The following is a 21,577-nucleotide window of genomic DNA, read 5'->3' on the forward strand; positions in this document are numbered from 1 at the left end:
GGCCTAGTGAAAAAATTGGAAGAACTTAATGAAATATTTGGTGATATTGGACTTTTGAAAGGAGATCCAGTACAAATAAGCTGGAGACAAATCTGAATCATATAATGTACATACACCTCACAGGATTCCAATCCCATTACTGTACTTGATAATGTGGAAACTGAGTTAAAGAGAATGGAGTAGAATGGCAGACTTGAGAAAATATCTGAGCCAACAGCATGGAAAATGGAAAAACACTTTCTCCCCAAAGTGAAAGGAGCTACAGTATTCTCCAAGCTGGATGCCTCAAGCAGATTCTGGCAAATTTCTTTAGCCAAAGAAAGTGCTAAACTGACAACAATTACCACATCATTTGGAAGATTTAGCTTTCGAAGATTACCTTTTGCAATTACCAGTGCACCTGAAATTTTCCAAAGAAAGATGGCAGAATTGTTAACAAACACAAATGGAGTTGTAGTCTTCATAGACAATATTGCGATATATGGAGCTTCGATGGAGGAACATAACAAAACCCTCAGCATGGTCCTAAACCTAATCAGACAGTCTGGACTGAAGCTAAACAAGGAAAAATGTGTTTTCCCTCTATCCCCAAATCGAGTTTTTGGGACAGACAATAAACAAAGATGGAATCAGATCTACCCCAGAGAAAGTAAAAGCAATGCAAGAATTGAAAGCATCAACTAATATACTAGAACTGAAAAGTGTACTGGGGATGATAAATTACTTTAGCCAACACCTACAAGACCTTTCTGCTGTGACAAAACCACTGAATAAACTGTTAAGCTCTAACACATTTTGGCTATGGGGCCAAATCAAGAAATTGCCTTCAAAAGGGTAAAAGAAATTTTCTCAAGCACTTCGATGTGAACAAACTCACAGTGGTCAGTGGGGATGCAAACAGCTCTGGCCTAGGTAGTGTACGGCTGCAACATCATGGCTCTGAGTGGAAGCCAGTTGCATTTTGCTCTCGCACACTCACAGAAGCCAAAAAAGCGACATGCACAGATTGAAAAGGAGTGCCTGGCAAGCATATGGGCATGTGAGAACATTTACTGATGTCTGTGTGGATTGGATTCGTTTACACAGATAACAGACCGTAAACCACTTGTACCCTTCATCAACAGAAAAGACCTAGATCAAGCACCCCTGGGATGCCAATGTCTATTGCTAAGGCTAATGCAATTCAACCCAATTGCTAAATATGTTCCTGAGAAAAATCTGGTAGTAGCGGACACTGTCACAGAGCCCAGCATCGCACTCTACTACCCATGAGCTCAAAGATGATGTCAAGGCATATGTGGATGCTGTGGACACATACAGGCTAGTATTAGAAAAGAGACTACTCCAGCTACAAAAACATCCTTGATGGACACGCAACTTCAGGAAGTTCTAAGTTACATTAGGGGCGACTGGCCCCAGAATCGAAAGGACACTAAGGAAGTGACAAGAGACTATGTGCATGGACAATTAACTGAGTTCAACAGACTCAGGACTAAAGGCAATTGCATCGTTATCCAAAACAAAATGAGAGGAGAAATCCTAAATCTCATCCATGAATCTCCATATATTAACTAAATACCATGAATGGATCAACCAGCCATTGCGGTGGCCCCGCATCAGCAAGCACATAAAGAATAAAAGATCTGCATGTGAACATTTCAGAACTAACATACCAACACAATACAAAGAACCTTTAATCCCAGCACCTCTACCAGACAGATCTTGGAAGAGACTAGCTGCAGATTTTTGCGAATTCAGAGGACGACATTACCTGGTCATCGTGGACTGTATTTCCAGGTATATAGAAATAATGTACTTTATAAACATAACTTGTTGCAGTGTTACCAAGAAACCAAAGTGCATGTTTGCGCACTTCAGTATTCCAGAACAACTAGTGATGGACAATGGACCACAATTCACTGCAGCAGAATTTAAGTCTTTCAGAATGAAATATGGTTTTGATTATATTACTTACAGCCCACATTACCCACAAGTGAATGGAGAGGCTGAGAGAGCTGTACAGGTAGCCAAGAAAATCCTACAGCATGAAGATCCATTCCTTGCTCTTCTGAGTTACAGATCAGCACCAGTAATGGCTACTGGATGTAGTCCAGAACAGCTTTTGATGGGAAGACAACTCAGAACTACAGTTCCAACTTTGGAAAATAACTTATTTCCAAAGTGGCCAGACATGAAGAAAGTAGTCAAATTAGAGGATATTATGATGAGCACATCTGGTGAGTATGAGTGAGCTCTGTAGCCAGTCCATATCTGGTACAGAAGAACATGGCACTTACCATTTATTGGTTCCCATGCTGCTGCCAGGTGGAGACACTCTCATCTAGGGTGCCGGAGAGTGCATGTCCTTGTTCCAGACTAAAGGGACACCATCAGCTAGTCTAAGCTTTGTAAAAATAAGATGTTGGTCCTGATTCTTGGTTCCCCTGTGTAGCCATTTGTTCCACTAACGTCAGTGGGAATCTTTTGTGCGTAAGGACTGAAGGATGTCAGGGTTTGACCCATTTTGATTTTCCAAATGAAGGTTCCGGGCCATGTGTCTCCTTACTAGGAGCCCCTTTTAATCAATAGCCTTACACCAGGGATGGATTTGCTGCAGTATTTTATGTAGGTTTTCCCTGCCCACCAAATGTGAATGTTGAAGAGCAGCAAATCCCAATGACCCATTAAGCAGGTGCAGAGAGAGAGAGAGAGTACCTTCTTCACCTCACTCATTCCCGCCCTCACCCCACCTCCAGCTCTGATGCAGTCAATGGAGATATGCACACATGTGCGCGCACCCACATGCATGCTGCCTGCAAGAAATATCCTCATGCAAGAGGAGACTCATGTCTCCCCTTCTCTGCATGACCGGAGCTGTTGGGACATTCCTGTCTCCCCTCTGCTGAAAGAGCTACGGCTCTTACCACTGCTGACATTGCATTACTACAAACAAAACAACGATTTTCTAGGTAACTAACAAGAGCCATCAAACTCTTCATTCTGAGACAATCTGACATGCTTGCACTGAAGGTTATTGCACTCTGAGGCTTGTCTTTCAATAATCTCTTTCTCTCTCTCTCTATCGGGCCTGTGAACTAGTGCTAAACCAATCTCTGCTTCCAGCCGGGTCGCCTGAGCAGAGAATAGCCATGTGCATAGGCACCGACGCTATGGGTGCTCTGGGGCTGGAGCACCCACAGGGGGAAAATGGTGGGTGCTCAGCACCCTCCGGTAGCCCCCCTGCCCAGTGCCTCCCGCCCGCCGGCAGGCCCCACCAATCAGCACCTTCCCCTCCCTCCCTGCGCCTCCCGCCCACTGCAATCAGCTGTTCACGGCATGGGGGAGGCTGTTATACCAATAAAATAAAAACCAGCAGGATCTTATTAAAGGGAAAAAGGCAAAATACCACATTTATTGTGAATACAGAAAGAATCATAGTAAGCAGTTAGTTATAGTTATAACATTCCATTCAATCTCATATTTATTCACACATTCATTCATACAAACACACACACAGGTTCTGCAAGGTTGTTATCATAGTTACCAGCCTTAGAGTTGCTCATGCCAAGCCACTGGCCAGGTGGCCTGGACATGAGGAGGGAGCAGGGCCTTGTCAGATGCTCATCTGATGCTCCTGGAAGTTGGTTTGCAGAATCAGACCCCAAAGTTCTCACTTTTTAGAGTCTATTTTTATAGGAATTTCTTCCTATGGCAGTCTATGGGAATTGCTTCATCATGCTGTTGCTGAATCAATCAGCAGATAGCACATTCCTGACGGCTCCAAGATGTTATCTTGTTCTTTGGTTCTCCCATTCTTGAGGCTGTTGGGTGGATTCCAGTCTGCCCTCCGGGTGGGGTCCTCTGGTTATTTCCACTTGACGCCTTCTTCAGCCAATGGACACTGGATTCTTAGGCTGGCACCTCCCTGATCATTCAGTTATTATCCACACCAAGCATCCATCCACATACATCCTCTATCTCTATTTTAATCACAATTGTTAATACAACAAAAGGGTGGGGAGTCTCTGGGTGCTGTTTCTGTTGTTAGAGTATTGCTTTGAGTCTCTCTCTCTGTGAATTGCTTTGAGAACAGACTCTGTCTTAGAATGTACTAACACAATTAGCAGCTTGCAAGTTTCATACATAGAGGGAGAGAAACAGTACCAAAAACCAAGAGACCTCTTAATTAGTAATACCCTGGAATTTAAACTCTGGGGAATCAAACTCATTTGTGATTTTAATACAGAACTTCTTTAATATGATCCAACAGGCTCTGGGGGGGAAGGAGGAGGAGCGAGGACATGGCACACTTAGGGGAGGGGCAGAACGGGGTAGGAAGGGGTGGAGAGGGGATGGGAAGGGGTGGGGGCTTGGGAAAAAGGGTGGAGTGGGGGCAGGGCCTGGGGCAGAGCCATGGGTCAAGCACCCCATGGCACTTCGGAAAGTCACTGCCTGTGGCCATGTGTTTGAATACCAACAACATTTAGTGATTTTTAAAAGATCAAGAGCAATTGTGCCAGCATTTGGTAGGAAGTGATGTTTTACCTGCTGATGGGACGTTTTCTGCTTGTCATGTGCCCAGCCCACATCTGAGGCTGGATGATCTCATAACCTCAATATATCCAGAGATCAGCCCGGAGGAGATGCTCACACTGATTAGACAGTGCTTTCTGACTCTGAGGATGTACCAGCCTTGAAGCAATGATCCTCATGCACCAACACTGCTGGGCTAGACATCGTGTGTGGATGCCAAACTCTTGCCTCCCAAAACAAGCCTGCTACTCTCAGCTCACCCATGGTCAGAGATCCCATCAGAGGAAACACTTTTCTGGAGCGGCAGGGGACTTCACTTAAGAAATAACCTTTCAGAACCTCTCTTCTCTTGGTAAGCTGAAAGAATAAAGTGCAATTAGAGCCTGATCCAACAGCCATTACAGTCAATGGGAGGCTTTCCATAGATTTCAGTGGGTATTCAACCAGGCCATTAAAGCCAAATGTCTTCAACATTTTGCTTTTTCTCCCCCTCACCACACCCCAGCAAACCACACTTATATTACCCTCCATTCTAAACTTCCAGGGATCGATGAGTCATCAAGATGATGAGTTAGCGTCTGCAGTGACAATGGCACTTTCCATTACTGCTGATATGCCTGGGGGACACGTCTCCCAGAGACACATCAAGGCTAAGAAATTCAACAAAGAAGCTAAAACTGTCATTTTCAATGTACCTGCCCTAAGGCCTTGATCCTGCAACCTGAGCCATATGGGCAGATCCTTCCTGGTAGCCATGCGGAGCTCAACTGGGTCCAGTGGGACTTGTTGGCGTGGACATAAGAGGTGCAGATCAGACTGCCAGGTTGGGACCTAAATTGCTCGCTCTTTTTTCTTTTGAAAGTGTGAGATCCCCCATGGAGAGCCATTTGTATCAGTTTCTCCAAGCAGAGGACTCATTTCCTTTCCTGCACATCTTCCATAAATAGCACACTCATTTTTCGAGGGTTGCATTACTATGACATTTGAATTGGCTCAGGACTGTTCAAGTCTCAAAGCCAATTTCGCCATTCTTGTTTACCCCTTATATTTTTAAGGGGAAAAGTGGCACTCTTCATTTTGATATATGCCCTACGCTAGCCAAAAATGGTGTCGCAGCACATAGAAAATAACCTCCTTTCATTTCACAGTTCATTGCAGATCCAGTTACTTCCTTCCTGGTTTAATTTTGATGTGAAACATTAGCTATACCTGCTCCTCTACGCTTGCTGTTTGCACTGAGATTGCTGAAGCCTGAGAAGCAGACGGGCTGCCTGTGTCTACTCGCCTTTCTTTAGCTACTGGGCACTAACGTGTTCAGAGCCAGCAATCGGTGTAATTGCAGGATTTCAGGGAAAGAGGCAGCTGCAAGTCATGAACTGCTAATGAGTGGGTGTAACTGGAAGGAGTGGCAGAGTCCAGCGAGAGCCACTTGGGGCTGACGGGAAGACAGCCAGTTGGACTTGAGAGCCTCTGTGTCATAGCGAGGGCATCAGCTTCATCAAAGCCGAAAAATGTGTCAGAACTGTGCCACATGTTGTAAGGAAGGCAGAGAGAGAGAGAGAGAGAGAATCCCTGCAGTAACAAAGACCACTCTGCGCATCCTGGCACTTGGCAGTGATCATCTTTAATTTGTTACACCTGTAGTGCTTGCCTGGCCTCCTTCATTTCCTTCCTTTTTATCCTGGGCTGTGGCTTTTATTCTGCGTGACATCTTGACACACCCGCTGTGTCAGTGCTCCCCGTGTCACTCCAATTACCCTTCTGCTGCTCCTAACAGAGCATCGTTGTGGTCTGTTCTTACCTGCAGGCATTTCTTGTTCGATAGTCTCTCACGTTCAGAGACCCGGCGCACTGAAGGAATCGTGAAGTGGCCCTGCGGTAGCATTCTGCAGTCATCAGTTCCACTGATTTCACAGTCCAGAGTCTCATCTCCCCAGTGGAATCCATCAGGACTTGCTAAAGAGGGCTTCAAAATTGCAGTGTTAATAACTGGATATTACCTGATGCATCCTAAAAGAGGTTCTGAAAAGCCCAAGGAGGAAATGCAAACTTCCTTCAGTGCTAAAGGAACAATGCAATTAAACTCCCGCACACCCACTTATGGAAATATACTACAGCATTCTACATCTTACCACTATGTTACATCATTGTTTACTGTAGTAGTTTTGAAAGAGGGCTCCCCAAATCGCCAGTTAAAACTACAGGGATGATCTGTAAGTAGCTACAATACTTGGATGCACTGTATATAACTGTAAACACACAGACATAGAGTATTTCTGCAGAACAGTGCTCAGGAAATTACATGCACTATTCTCACTCACAGCATCAGAAATTCTATGGGCCGCTGTGCATCTGGGGTTAACGTTTATAGACATAAGTGCGAGATACCTGCTGCTGTTAGTTAATGGGTAGGGCATTTCCCCAGCTTGCTCTAGAAATATACACTGGAAAATATATTGGGTCAGATTTCAGCACTTTTCAGGATTTGCTCCATTGTAATATAAATCCTTGAAAGGCTGTTGGAAAGGAAATAGACATCATCAAATGTCAAGTGGTTGACAAATGTGTCAAGCTGGTAGCTGGAGAGTTTGATAAGCCATGCAGAGGGCTTGTGTGAGACATACATGTTAGTGCCTGTAATATATTATGTAAGGTCTTATGTTAACATCTGTGCCTGTATTTTTAGGGGGGGTTTCTAAACATGCCAGGGATTGTTGAGATTCATGACCTGAAATATGTTTTCCCTCTGATTTCATATTTTCAATTTGATTTACACAAATGCGCACAGCACGGCTCATTCTAGGTCTGTGTAAGCACTGTCCGGCGTTAGCAGACTCTCCAGCCTGTTTATAATAGGTACGGCCAGTGCAGCAGCATCCCACTGCAGCCTGTTTTTTAAAGTCGCATCTACTAAAGCTGGAATAAACTTCTACCCTAAAAGGGTTTTCTTCATAAACTGTCGTAGAGGTTTGGAAAGTGAAGTAGAGGGTAACAGATGTTCATAGCTGTGAATATGGGCCCGTAGGTGAAGGGGATTAGGAGCGTTCAGGGTCTTAGTATTGGTATATAAAGCCCTTCATAATCTGGGCCTTACATACTTTAGTGACCGTGTCTCACCGTGTGCACTCAGCGGCTTATGGCAGAGACCCCTCGCCCTTAGGTTCAGTCAGTAACAGCTGGGACATGACTCAGTCAGAAGTTCTCAGCTGTGGAGCTGCCTCCGGGGGCGAGTCTGCTCCAGTCCTTCACTGGCAGGGCAGGCCGCAGGACCCATTCATCTCCATCGGTTTGTACTTGGTTGGGGCCTTCCCTCCTGCGCTCCCTTTCTTTCTTGCATCAGCTATTCCTGGTTTCTCAGAACGTCTACGAGGCAGAGATTGATCCTTTTGTTGCTGGGTGTTTACTGGGTTTGCCCTTGCGCCAGCCTAGTGTGATGAATGCATGGGCCGATTGGCTTTGCTTTTAGGCTATGTTTAATGGTTAGTAGTAGGGGGAGGGAGGGAAGAGAGGTGTGTGTGGGCCTTAGATGCCTTGTAATTGTCAACTTAGACATTGATTTAAGGGCTTCATTGTGCCTGCGGGCATGGGCTTGTGTTGGGAATTGTGCTGCCTCATCAGGAGCTCTAGGACGCATTGTGCGGCTCGTTTGTGCTCAGGGGGAGTACGCGTTACTGCAGCCTGTGCTCCTGTGCTTGCGGAGCACACCGGGGAGCAGAGGGAGGAATTGTGTATGCAGAAGGAGAGCTGTGCAGCACATGGGAATGATGTGATGTGCCTTCTTAACTAGGGCCAGGCCTGGCCTTTTCCATAGTCCCTTTTATTTTATTTTATTTTATTTTTGGTAAAGCCTTCCTCACTGAAACTAAACCTCAACAAAGTGCTGAATGCTCTATCTGTTATGAGACCCTCTCCGTCCCCGGGAGCGGTGCTGTAGGAGACCGGCCACTTTCACTTTTCATACACTATACCCAACAGCTGACCGCTTTTTCAAATTAGGTTAAGCAAATATGGCAGATCATGCCATTTTTGCAGCAGGAACGGTATTCTACCTACAAACTTCCCTTCCTTTTTGTAGCAAACTGAGGCAGGGTATGGTATTCAGGCAAAACTATAAGGTTAATTTCTCTTGAAACAATCAAAAAACTCAGTGGTTTTTCTACCCAGCTCTCCCATGACTTCATTTTCTCTCTTAGGAAAGATGCCGGAACAGGCTTCCCTTCCCCAAGGTGTCCTGTGAGGAGCGAAGTGCCCAGCAATGGTACAACTGAACAAAAGAGATCTTCTTGCAGCCTAAGGGTATGCTTACACTGCCATCCAAGGTGTGATTGTAGCGTATGGTGAGATACCCAAGGTAGCTTTAATGTAACGAGTAGGGCTACAAATAACAGCGAAGCCACGGCAACACAAGCCTCAGTACTGCCTATATGACCCTGCCCAGGAGCCGGGCTATTTAAGTGGTTAGCCCACACTGGCATCTATGCTGCCCTGACTTCACTGCAATTGTTATCTGCAGTAGCTTGGTTAGTCTCTAAGGTGCCACAAGTACTCCTTTTCTTTTTAAATTAAAGCTAGCTCAGATGTGCCTACATGTGCTGCAATCAAGAGCAGAGGTGACAAGTATCTGGATGGCGGGGGGGGGGAGGGGCGGCGCGCACAATTGAAAGATTCTGTGGAGGCGTGTGACCGCCCCATGTGTTGCCTCTGGCTCCACCCCCTGAAACTAGATATGTGTGTAGACAACATAGACTAGTTTCAGAGTAGCCACCGTGTTAGTCTGTATCCGCAAAAAGAAAAGGCCTCCTCCTCCTCCTGCTCTCTGCCTTGTGGCTGCCCAGCCCCTTGCAGAGCTTGCAGGCAGCCCTCCCTGCCTCAACTCTCCTCAATCAATTTAGCACATGTTCAAAACAAACTCAACAAAAGGGGCAACACAGTGGGGATGCGCAGTCCCCCGTGCTCCATCAGGGTGGGTCGTGCCGGGGGGGATGGTGCTCGGGACTGGATCGCCTCCATTAACAAGTTGGAGAATTATCCGTCACTTTTTGTTGGAGGGGGGAATATGACACCCCCAAATCACCTTCTCCTTGATAGGCACATTGGAGGCTACTGCTGCATCAACGCACCCCCAGCAGCAGCAAGCCAGGGGTGCACTGAAGCAGCAGCAACAACAGGATCCTCCCCCTTTTCCCACTCTCCCTCCCCCCCCCCACCTGCTCCCCTCATGTACCCCCAGAGCTCTCAGGCTGGATGGGGCTCCACCGGAGCTGCTTGGCGCTGAGCACATCGCAGCTCCTCTTCCCGATCTCAAAGATGCCCCCCGACCGCCTCAGGAAGCACTGGGACTCCAGAAGCAGGGAAGGAGTAGCAGACCCATGTAGTGCCGGGGAAGAAGGAGCAGGACAGGAGCTCAGGCTGTAGCCAACCCCCCTGATGATTCCTCCCTCCCCAGGCTGCATGGATACATGGTGGTGAGTGCTGCCACCAGGGGGAGCCAATGCCTCCTCACTTCTGGACATCCTGGTGAGAGGTGGCCTGAGGTGGCGGGACATCGGTGACTCCGTGTGCCTCCTCTCCCATGGGTCGAATCTGCCTCTGAGTGCGGTCTAGACATACCCTTAGTCAGCAGAAAACAAGAAATATGCTGACCCCATCCAGCTGTCTATCCTCTGATTCTTTGCTATGGGATCTTTTCAGATCCCTAGTTAACATAGGCTTGGGTCTTATCCTGCCACCTAGCTCGTTGCGTGGATGGAATGTTTGGTGTTTTGTTTTCCCCACACAAAGAACAACCATATGCTTCTAGGCTAATGGATTTCCAATTTAGATTAAGGGAAAGCAACTAAACAAGAAAGAACGAAAGCAAAGTTTCTATTCGAGAACTCTCCTGTGTAACAGCCTGCCTGGGAACTGAACATGGCAGCTGCCTCTGAGAGCTGTCAGGGTGTGGCATACAGAAAACAAAATCATAAGTTGCACAGACCTCCATACACCAGAGAAATTCGCTCACTGTGCTAAGTAACTGAGCTACCCCAACCCACCCCCTCAGACTGTCGCCTCTAGGTCCAGTTCTGTGCTGTGCCTCCTGGAGCTGTCACATAGAAGGTGCCCCTTTCAGATTCTGGGCTGCTGAAGAGCCCTTAAATAGCCCTAGCTGCCTTCCTCAGCCTGCCTACGAGCTGTGACACAGTCCAGGACCCTCCAAGCAGCACGCTTATTGCAGCCCCAAGAATTCTCCCCAGCTCCCGCATGGCCCTGTGCTTCACCTGAGCAGCATAGAGGGCCTGCAGCTATGGCCAGAATCTGTGCCTAGATCTCATGTCGAGTACAACACTGGTTTTCTCAGCAATTAACCAGCAAGCAAACTACTGGAATTGTTTCCCCTAACCTGTGTTTATAATAGATACATGACATATGTAATCTATTTACTGCAATTTCTCAGTGCACCTCACTGACAGCCATGGGCTGTAATACAAGAAATAGGCCCAAGCCTGTGAAATGCTGAGAACTACAACGTACCACCTGAGAAAAGGAGTACTTGTGGCACCTTAGAGACTAACCAATTTATTTGAGCATGAGCTTTCGTGAGCTACAGCTCACTTCATCAGATGTTTACCGTGGAAACTGCAGCAGACTTTATATACACACAGAAATCATGAAACAATACCTCCTCCCACCCCACTGTCCTGCTGGTAATAGCTTATCTAAAGTGATCAACAGGTGGGCCATTTCCAGCACAAATCCAGGTTTTCAAATCCACGGTAAACATCTGATGAAGTGAGCTGTAGCTCACGAAAGCTCATGCTCAAATAAATTGGTTAGTCTCTAAGGTGCCACAAGTACTCCTTTTCTTTTTGCGAATACAGACTAACACGGCTGTTCCTCTGGTACCACCTGAGGACTCTGAACTCCCTGTTACTTCATTGGCAACTTGCAGGATTGGCCCCAGTCTGGCTGAGGTGTTATCTGAACTCAAGCACTGCGATTAACCAGTCAGTCCTAAATACTGTAGATACAGACAGATTAGTTTACACGAGTGTTTTGTAATCCCAGACACAACTGAGATAAACTAAGCACAGATTAACCAGGTCTGGCTGCCTTTAACTGTCCTGCTTTCTGTTTATTTTTGGTAGGCTGGTGAAAACTGACAGTAGCCACCCTAGTGCTGGATCTGACACTCTAACATCAGACTTTGTTTGGGTTTCTTTTTTCCGATCCTTCCCCCTGTTACAGCATTTGGGCCTGAAGCCACTCCCCAGCACCTAGCCGAAGTACCTGGGCTTTGGGGAGCTCACTGAAGGAAAGGGATAAGAAGACTCCACTTCATGGAGGCTATTTTAGGAAGGTGGACAACTCCCACAATTATATTCTGAGTCTCCCAATAGTTAGTATTTTACTTAAGGCCCCAGCTGGTGGAGTTGGGTGATTATGTGAGAATCTCCGCTTTTATTTACAGTAAAATACAAGTTTCTTGCCCTCATGGTTGCAGAGAAAATAATGAAAAATGTGAAATCTAAAGTCCTGAAGGCAAATAAAAAGAAACCAAAACATATTATTTTTTTATATCTTATGAATATTAAGCCAGTCTCATAATTTTCTGGAGGGCTGGCTCATAATTTTTGAATGCTTAGAGCTGACAATATTGTTTCAGCCTCACAGCTGGAATTAAGACTCAGCAGTATTTGGGGGATTTGAAGCTCCACTATAATAAGTGGAGAATTTAAAAAATCCAATTCCCTGGCATCTGTTTATGTTTTTTCTTCAATATTTGTATCTCTCTCAGCTTGGACAATGCGACTGAAATCAGTTTCACTTTCTGGATCTCCTTGCTACGATGTCTGGGTTTCAGACAGTTACAGGGGGGTGGTTTTGTTTAAGCACATTTTATCATTGAAATTTGGGGGGGGGGGGGCAGGGGCAGCAGGTAAAGTTGAGGAAACATTTCCACTGGTCTAAGATTTTATACAAGCTTGTTTTCCAAAATTTAAAGCTTGGCCAAAATTTGGCAGGATACTTTTAAGTAAAACAGACAAAGAAGAGGAGGGAGCAGGCTTTCTGACTGTTCCATTAAAAAAAAATCTAAGTTTCTGTCTTTTGATCACTTTTTGGGTTGTTTTAAACTAGCTGCAGCACTGCAAAGTTGATTCACATTACTACCTACAGATATCTTTTTATGACCTTTATTCTATTGTAGCATGTTTTTCTTTTTGGCTGAGATAAATATATCCTCAAAAATTCACATGTATGTGCATATATGTGTGTCTATGGCAGGAAAGAGTAAACTGTGAGATGAAATTGGCTAATACATTTGCTTTTACATACATTTCCACTCAAATGTAGAATCATAGAATCATAGGACTGGAAGGGACCTCGAGAGGTCATCTAGTCCAGTCCCCTTCACTCATGGCAGGACTAAGTATTATCTAGACCATCCCTGACAGGTATTTGTCTAACCTGCTCTTAAAAATCTCCAATGATGGAGATTCCACAACCTCCCTGGGCAATTTATTCCAGTGCTTAACCACCCTGACAGTTAGGAATTTTTTCCTAATGTCCAACATAAACCTCCCTTGCTGCAATTTAAGCTCATTGCTTCTTGTCCTATCCTCAGAGGTCAAGAAGAATAATTTTTCTCCCTCCTTGTAACAACCTTTTATGTAGTTGAAAACTATTATCATGTCCCCTCTCAGTCTTCTCTTTTCCAGACTAAACAAACCCAATATTTTCAATCTTCCCGCATAGGTCATGTTTTCTAGATCTTTCATCATTTTTGTTGCTCTTCTCTGGACTTTCTCCAATTTGTCCACATCTTTCCTGAAATGTGGCACCCAGAATTGGACACAATACTCCAGCTGAGGCCTAAACAGCATAGAGTAGAGTGGAAGAATTACTTCTTGTGTCTTGCTTACAACACTCCTGTTAATACATCCCAGAATGATGTTCGCTTTTTTTGCAACAGTGTTACACTGTTGACTCATATTTAGCTTGTGGTCCACTCTGACCCGCAAATCCCTTTCTGCAGTATTCCTTCCTAGGCAGTCATTTCCCATTTTGTATGTGTGCAACTGATTGCTCCTTCCTAAGTGGAGTATTTGCATTTGTTCTTATTGAATTTTATCCTATTTACTTCAGACCATTTCTCCAGTTTGTCCAGATCATTTTGAATTTTAATCCTATCCTCCAAAGCACTTGCAATCCCTCCCAGCTAGGTATCAGCTGTAAACTTTATAAGTGTGCTCTCTATGCTGAAGATATTGAACAGAACCCAGAACTGATCCCTGTGGGACCCCACTCGTTATGCCCTTCCAGCATGATTGTGAACCACTGATAACTACTCTCTGGGAATGGTTTTCCAACCAGTTTTGCACCCACCTTATAGTACCTCACTCTAGATTGAATTTCCCTAGTTTGTTTATGAGCAGCCTCATAGGGCCAGACTCCACAAGTAGATCCACTATTTTCAGTTGGACCATTCATAGACTAAGGTGTGACAAAGCAGGAATTTCCTGGAATATTTTTATTAATCCTAGGTGTGTCTCAGTTTCCCTCTGTACTTTGCAGTGCTACCCAGTGGGTGCAAAAGGGTTAACACTGCTCCTGGAACTGCACAGGAGACATGGGGTGGAGGGGTGTCACCTATGGGTCTGGGTGAAATGACTGGATCATTACGGAACTCATTGAAACTGATCCAGCACAGCAGGGGATCTAGAAAGACAAGGACCACTCGCCACTTACCTGAATGCATCTGGAGAACAAAGTGGGGAGAGGTGTCAGGCAGCTGGATTATGGGCTGCCCTGTGGAGGCACTTAGCTTTTCTCACCAGGGACTAAGGACAACGGGAGGGAGCCAGAGCCAGAAATTGAGTCCACACAGCTTGGTTGGCTCATTGCACTGCCTGATCTAGCATGAACTGTGGTTTAATTTTTGCCTCTCTTCGCTGACCTAACGACTTTAAGAAGTTGTAGGCCAGGTGACTAATAAATTGTCACTTTGTTTTGAAAAGGTGGCCTGCTGTCGCTGCAAATACTCCCTGAGAGCATTGCACCCAGAAGGAGTAAAGTGCAAGCCTCCTGCAGGAGACAGTCACAACTGGATTTGCTTCAGGGAGCCACAGAGAAAGAGAGAGAGAGAGAGAGACTGGGATTGGTGGTGCCTGAATGCCCAGACTTGGAGGCCATGGGCCTGCCCCTGTGGAATTATGTGGGCCCTTGAGTTTGGTACACTTAAGCAGTCACTCCCCGAGGACTGGTTACAGGCTGGGACATAGACCAGACTCTGTGGATCCATGGCAGTAGGGTACTACTCAATGTGAGTAAGGGTATGATCTAGTTACCACTATGGACCCAATTCTGCTCAGCTTATACTGGAGTAACATTTATTCCACAAGTAGTCTATTTATTTTAAAGGGACTATACTCATAGTAAGGTACCACTCAGCATGAGTAAAGTGGGGGTAGAATTAGTACCTATGTTTCAGGGTATGGATCCGATGAAGTGAGCTGTAGCTCACGAAAGCTTATGCTCAAATAAATTGGTTAGTCTCTAAGGTGCCACAAGTACTCCTTTTCTTTTTGCGAATACAGACTAACACGGCTGTTACTCTGAAACCTATGGTATACAATATTATCCTATGGCTAGTCAGGCACTATCCATTCATATCACACTGAACATAAAAGACCCCTCTATTGCTTCACTGCTGTCACTTTATGGTATTGCCAGTCTGCAAGATTCTTTTAATTGCATCATTTTAAAATGATCATTTCAAAATACAGGCGAGGTAACTGTGCGTCGACAGCATGCATCAATGAACAGTGGCGTATCAACTGGACGTGCTGAAAACTTCTGGATAACTTAAAAACATGTGGATGAATTGAGGATGCTGGGCTTTTTACCCAGAGGCCATCCAGTTATGGGGTTGCAAATCACTGACCAAATGACCTTTCTCCCATTTGTTGCCCTTCCACACTTTTTCAGTACCAGGAAATTCTGTCTGTGGAACACAGTATAGACATCCCTAATATAATGAAATGAACATGTAAGAGGATACAAATCTTGTTAAGCTGAAATTTGCAACATATTTTATTTACTCACAGAAATTAAGGACTTGAGTTAATAACAAACTTCCTCCACAGCTGCCCGTCTTTAAAAGCTCCTTGGGCCCCCCGTGTGTTGCAGTTTATAGAGTCTAACCCTAATTCCTAGCAGAAATGGAATTGTAGCCCACTCACCTCCTGTGGGTGGTGTTCTGTCCCATCTCGTGGCACCGAGACCACTTCGAGAGAGAGAGTGATGAGTTTGTTCTATAGCCTTAACTCACCGCCGGTTGGCTTTTAGCTCATGCGGTGGAGGCTCATGCACTAAACTCCTGAGGTCCCCAGTTCAATCCCGCCTACTGACGAGTGGGGTCTGTCAGTGTTACAGAACCATTTCCTTTCTCCATCAGTAGTAAAATGCACTTCCGCTCAAATCTGTATGAGAGAGATTTATTTTGGGGCCTATTATGCTACTGATCCAAAATGTTTGTCCTGGGAAAATGCTTATCTTTCTCTTTATATGGGCCAAATGTTCCTTACAAGGAAAAAAAAAACCTGATGCAAAGGGAAAGTGTTCAGGAACTTCCATGAGACTGAACATGCTGAGATTCCAAAACTGTTCTTGCAGAGGAAGGGGCCTGGACGTGATCTAAAAACCTCACAGTTCTACTACTTCTGCGGGAACCCTGCAGATCCCAGAACCTTTGCAAATGTGGCCATTCCATTCCCACTGCTACCTACTTACTTGCCTGCTATGCCTGTACCATCCCTCCCAAACACCAGGCTCCAAGAAAGTAGGAGGTGCAGGAGAGTTAATCCTGCCTCAGTCAGCATTTATTCTGGCTCTCTCAAGTGGAAATCTGCTCCAGCCCCAGGGGACCACATCACCTAGAACAGCTGCTCCTCAGCTCTGCTCCCAAGTTTCCCAGTCATGGGTGTGGCAAGGGCTGTAGGTGGGTTGCCTGAGACGGTGAGCACATAATGGAGCCGCCATTCAGCTCTCTTCCATTACTTTAGCCTACAGAAGTGTAAACTTTCTACTCATCTGCCCCCTTCATTGTGTGTAATGGGATGAAGCATAAGGGAGGTGATCAGGAGCAAATTCCAATCAGTTTTTCACTTGGGTGCTTATCTTTCCTTTGTGTAAACTACACAGCGGGATTAAACTGTTCATTCAAAAGTTGCAAAGGCAACTTTGAGCTGTAGCTCACGAAAGCTTATGCTCAAATAAATTGGTTAGTCTCTAAGGTGCCACAAGTACTCCTTTTCTTTTTAAAATAAACGAAGAGGTCTTTTGGCCTTCTAAAGCTGATCCCAAGTAGGTGTTTTTTTCAGATGGTAGAATAGTAATAGACCCAAACTTTAGTAAACAATAGTAAATTGACCCAAACTTCCCCTCTTAGCTTCTTCATAATACTAACACAGCATTTTCCATACATAGTTATAAGACCACTTTACAAAGATGGGTAAGGACTGTATCCCTGGTCCATACTTGGGAAAACTGAGGCATGGAGCAAGGAAGTAACTTGCCCAAGGTCACCTAGCAAGTCTGTGGGAGGGTTAGGATTAGAACGCAGGTCTTCTGATTTATAGGCTTTCCCCTATCTCTTGGCCCACTCTACTACCCTTTTGAAGCTCCAGCATCACAAATGCGGAGACATGCAGATCGTAAGCACTTTTTGGAGCTAAAGCACAATAGCATCCTACAGATCACCAGTTAAATGTTTCAGTCTGTGGGAAAGCTCACTTAAGCCACTTTTTGGAGCTAAGCTTATTTAGACCTGACAGTGGAATTTAACCCTCTGCTTTTTAATCTTAATTTTTGGTCTCTGTATTCAATGAAAACCAGGTCCATATATTTTCATGAAATGATATATATTAGATTTCAGCTACACTGCTACAATTGCTGAACTATTTGCTTAAAAGGGACCTGCACAATTGGGCATGACAACGTCATGCAGTAATTCCCTGGTTTCACAGCCAATCCTAGAATTTGTACAGACTCCTGGCTGTGGAATGCCTTCGATTAATGACAGTGGGGTTCCAGCCTGAGAGCAGACAGATTTTACAGTTCCAATAAGAACACATTTGAAAGTAATATTGTACTAGCGTAGATTATAACCTTTGCACTTTGCTACACCGGCTTTTTGCAATTTGTTTTCCGTATATAGAAACAGCTGCAAATATTCCTCTCTTTTTTCACTGCCAGCAAAAAATGCACTTGGTAATAGTCATTGTGTCGCTGGACAAACACACCACATTTGTGTTTTCACTGCTGTGACATGCTAGCTGGGAAAGCTTGTGCTAATCAGTTTTCTACCATCAAATCAGTCTCTGCCACATACAATCAAGGAAATTAAGGAATCTCGGCGTTTTTGCAATATTGCTTAGTTGGCCATGAAATATGGGTGTTTCTGTGAGCAATAGTTTATTTCTCTCTCACTCAGATAAAGCAAGTTGGGCTAATGATGAAACATTGCTGCACGATGAAGCCAAGCTAAAGGCAGCATTCTGATGAAAGAAGACAAACGGTGGTATCCCGGCAGAAGGGATGCATAAACAGATCTGCATATATGGGATCTGTAACACTAGTCTGGTTGAACTAAGTTGGTGGGAGAATTATTTCCTCCTATCTCATTCCAAACACACTATTAATAAAATACCTAGGCTTCCAAATTTATCCAAGAAATTACATTATTTGAAACTTGTCTGGATGTTTTCTAGTTTAATTTTTTTCCATGTAGGATAGATAATTTATGTCTTGCAGGGAAATATAGTTACCTGAAACTAGGCTGGCCTACACACTATAGAATATACTACACTGGGCAGGAAATAGACAAAGGGTAAAATTTTCAAAAGTGCTTAAGTCCCATATTTAGAAGTGACTTAGGCCCAGCTCCTCAAAGGTATTTAGGCACCTAACTCCCATGGAAGTTAGGCACCTCAGGACTGGGGCCGAAGTGTTATAGAAAGTCAGTGGGGACTTTGGCTTTAACGTGGCTTGTGTGGTTGCGGCAGAGCTCTCCCAGAGCTCATAAAAACCCCCCTCCACAAGGGGAATAGCTACCAGCACTGGGAGCATGGCTCCCAGTGCTGGTGTACTGTCTACACTGGCGCTTTACAGCACTGGGACTTGCTGCGCTCAGAGAGGTGTTTTTTCACACCCCTGAGTGAGAAAGTTGCAGCTCTGTAAAGTGCCAGTGTAGACAAGCCCGAAATGTCCAAGCTCTGGACTCGGTAGTTAGTGGAGTTATGCCCATTTACACTGGCTAAGTGAATGGAGCTGCACTGATTTGCACCAACTGAGGATCTGGCCCCCTGTCTCCAAGGGAGGACAACTATAAGAACGATCATTATGCTTTCAAAACATGACATTTCCTCCTCTCTTTGAATTCTGGCATGCATGCTTGAAACCGTTGCATTTTTTTTCAATTGGAATTTCTAGCTGTAGTTGTTGCCATGTTCAAGTTTGAAAAGATTGGGGTGGAAATGAGGAAGGAATTTGGCCCCTTAAGGTAAATTCACCGCCTCCACCCAAAAAAAAAAAAAAAAGAAGTCATCTGCAGTTTTGATTAGCAGCTTTTTGGCTGAACTGGGCACTACACCTTCCACTGGATGGATTTTCTTGGCACCATGTGATGTGGTTGAAGGAATCAAAGGACCCAAGAGAGGGGTGCGGTAATATACTTGGATAACCATAGAACATTCAGTATTGCCACTCCAAAATTTAAAATTCTGATGATGCATAGGGGCTGGGAAAGAATATTTTTGTCAATGGTTTGTGAATAAAATGTTTAGCCAACCACAGGCTGGGCTTTGTGTGACCCTGTTCCTGGCACTGAAGCACATAAATCACTTTTATGTAACAATCCTCTGATATGAGCTGCAGACAGGGATTTGTGCTCTCTTTGAAGTAAATTGCATCCTGGTGCACTATAGCATGAAAGTTACGATTTACCATTGCTGGGACACTGAAGACCTGCTGGAAGCTAAACTAATTAGCACAGCGCTCTATTTTCTTGCCTTCCACTGTGAGAACTGACTTAACAGATCTTCTGATCCTTCCTCACCCTTTCATATTAGGAAGGAAAAGTGGTCATATTTGCATCTGGCTAGAGATGAACAAACACATCGGCTAGCAAGCAAAGCACTTTAAAGGGATGACATGGCAAAGTGAAATGAAAAGATAGCCTTAGAAGATAGAAAGAAGTCCATTGGGTGACTTGTTCTTCCCCCATATTTGGCAGGACTACCGGTTTTTAAACACACACTCACAAGACTGGAATATTCAGAGGAGCACATTTCTCCCCCCTTTTCCACCACCTCCATCCCCAGTGAACAATGGAGAACAAGAATTGGGGTGTCCTTTATGTCACAGTGTATCTATCCACTGTTTATCTTCACGCTTCGGAATGCTGCCATTTAGCACAGCTTTGGCATTCAGTGATGCTTCATCATTAGTTGAAGTTGCTAGATCTGTCTGAGGAAGAAATGAACCGTGCCTCAAAGAAATACCCATGTTTCACAGCCAACTGAGTAAATATTTTGAAAATTCTGCAATTTCCATGGTTGTATAAAGAAAAGCCAGATCACAAACAAAAGGGCTCACTAACTCCCTGCAAGGATCTACAGGACTAGAACACAGCTCAGAGCCTGGGACAGTTGCTGTTCCCACACTGTTATCAGCAGGCCATGCAAAGCTCTGTCCAAGGAGGACCAATGTGGAGATTAGGTGCTGTAGGAAGTACTGCCCAAAGGGTCCAAAGTGACAGCACCCTGCAACCTTCTGTTTGGCACATGCTTACTATTTAAGTCTGGTTGTCTGGGTAACCATATAAACTTTAGGTGTGCTGTGCCTGCAGGCCTCACCTCACTTTCTGATTTTCAGGATCTGACCCCAGCCTGACTCTTGTCCCCTGAGTCCAGCCTGGTACGATCTGTGGTCTCCAACTCCGGCTTGACTCTGACTCTTGCCTATTGATCCCACCTCTCACAATTACTCTGATCCCTGCTCACTGACTACCTCCTTGTGGCCGTCCTTGACTTGTGGACACCGGCCCAGCTGTGACTGCTAGGCCAGACTGCCTATGCCCTGGTCCTTTACACTCCACTCCCATGCAACTCCACTGACATCGGTGGTTGGAACAAGGACCAGTAAAGAACTCAAGGGTGTGCGGCTGCTACTCTGAAACCTTGAAGTTATGTTGCTTACAGATAACTATGTACTTAAGTGATTTGCAGAAGGGGATGGGCTTGAGCAAGTCTTAGTGCTTTGCTGAATCATGCCATAAGTGCAGAATTTGCTCTAATGGCCTAAATTTGTGCAGCATCTTCCACTTCAAAGGACTCCAAAGTGCTTGACAAACTACTCTAGAGTAGCTTCGTGCAGCACCATTGAAATGTAGCCACTTGTGGAGTGGCAAAGGAACAGCCAGGCACACAGCACTTTGTATCCAAAGGCAATATCCTACACTTATGAAAAGTGCCATGGGATATTGAGCTGACCCTGCTGAGTTTTGATGTGATAGATTCTCTAGTAAGCGTGCTGAGTGCCCAGACATCATCAAAAGGATTTAGCATAAACGCAGTCTCATGGGCCACACTGTGCCTGGCCATTGGGAGGGGAGGGTCAAGAAGCTTGCCTTCGTTATGCCTTTACGCAGTGGCTGTGCGTAGTTGTATTCCCTCCTCAAAGGCAGTCCTATTCCTTCCTTTGCATGCCTCAAAGGGGATGAGGTGGTCCATGACCTTGCCCCCGCTCCACACTGGGCTGCGAAGCATATGCTGTGCACCTTAAATGGTACAGCAATGGATGCTCTCAGTCCATGCATCTAGATGATCCAGAAGGGACTGTGCTTCTCTGAGGCACAATCCTTCCTGCAGGTCCACTGCGGCGGGAGGGAAGCCAACAGAAGGTTAATCAGGGCAAGCTGAGTGTTCAGTGTGTGTGTGTGGCAGTTGGCTTTATATTCACAAATGAGGATGAACTCAGAAAGAGCCACTCCATCAGTACTATG

The 21,577-nt window shown here is 45.1% G+C and overlaps 1 long non-coding RNA gene across 1 annotated transcript in view; it reads right to left on the reverse strand.

The window, feature by feature from the left end:
* Positions 1-3,380: 3,380 nt before the first annotated feature.
* LOC142070545 (uncharacterized) overlaps positions 3,381-21,577 on the reverse strand; it is a 32,525-nt gene continuing 14,328 nt past the window's right edge. Inside the window, exons 2-3 of the long non-coding RNA XR_012666402.1 lie at positions 6,335-6,499; positions 3,381-4,890 (exon numbers count right to left, since the gene is read on the reverse strand). This is a non-coding gene — a long non-coding RNA (uncharacterized LOC142070545). The remainder of the gene's footprint in view (positions 4,891-6,334; positions 6,500-21,577) is intronic.

This window comes from Caretta caretta, chromosome 1 (assembly GCF_965140235.1).
Source record: "Caretta caretta isolate rCarCar2 chromosome 1, rCarCar1.hap1, whole genome shotgun sequence".
In the NCBI taxonomy this organism is placed as follows: domain Eukaryota; kingdom Metazoa; phylum Chordata; order Testudines; family Cheloniidae; genus Caretta; species Caretta caretta.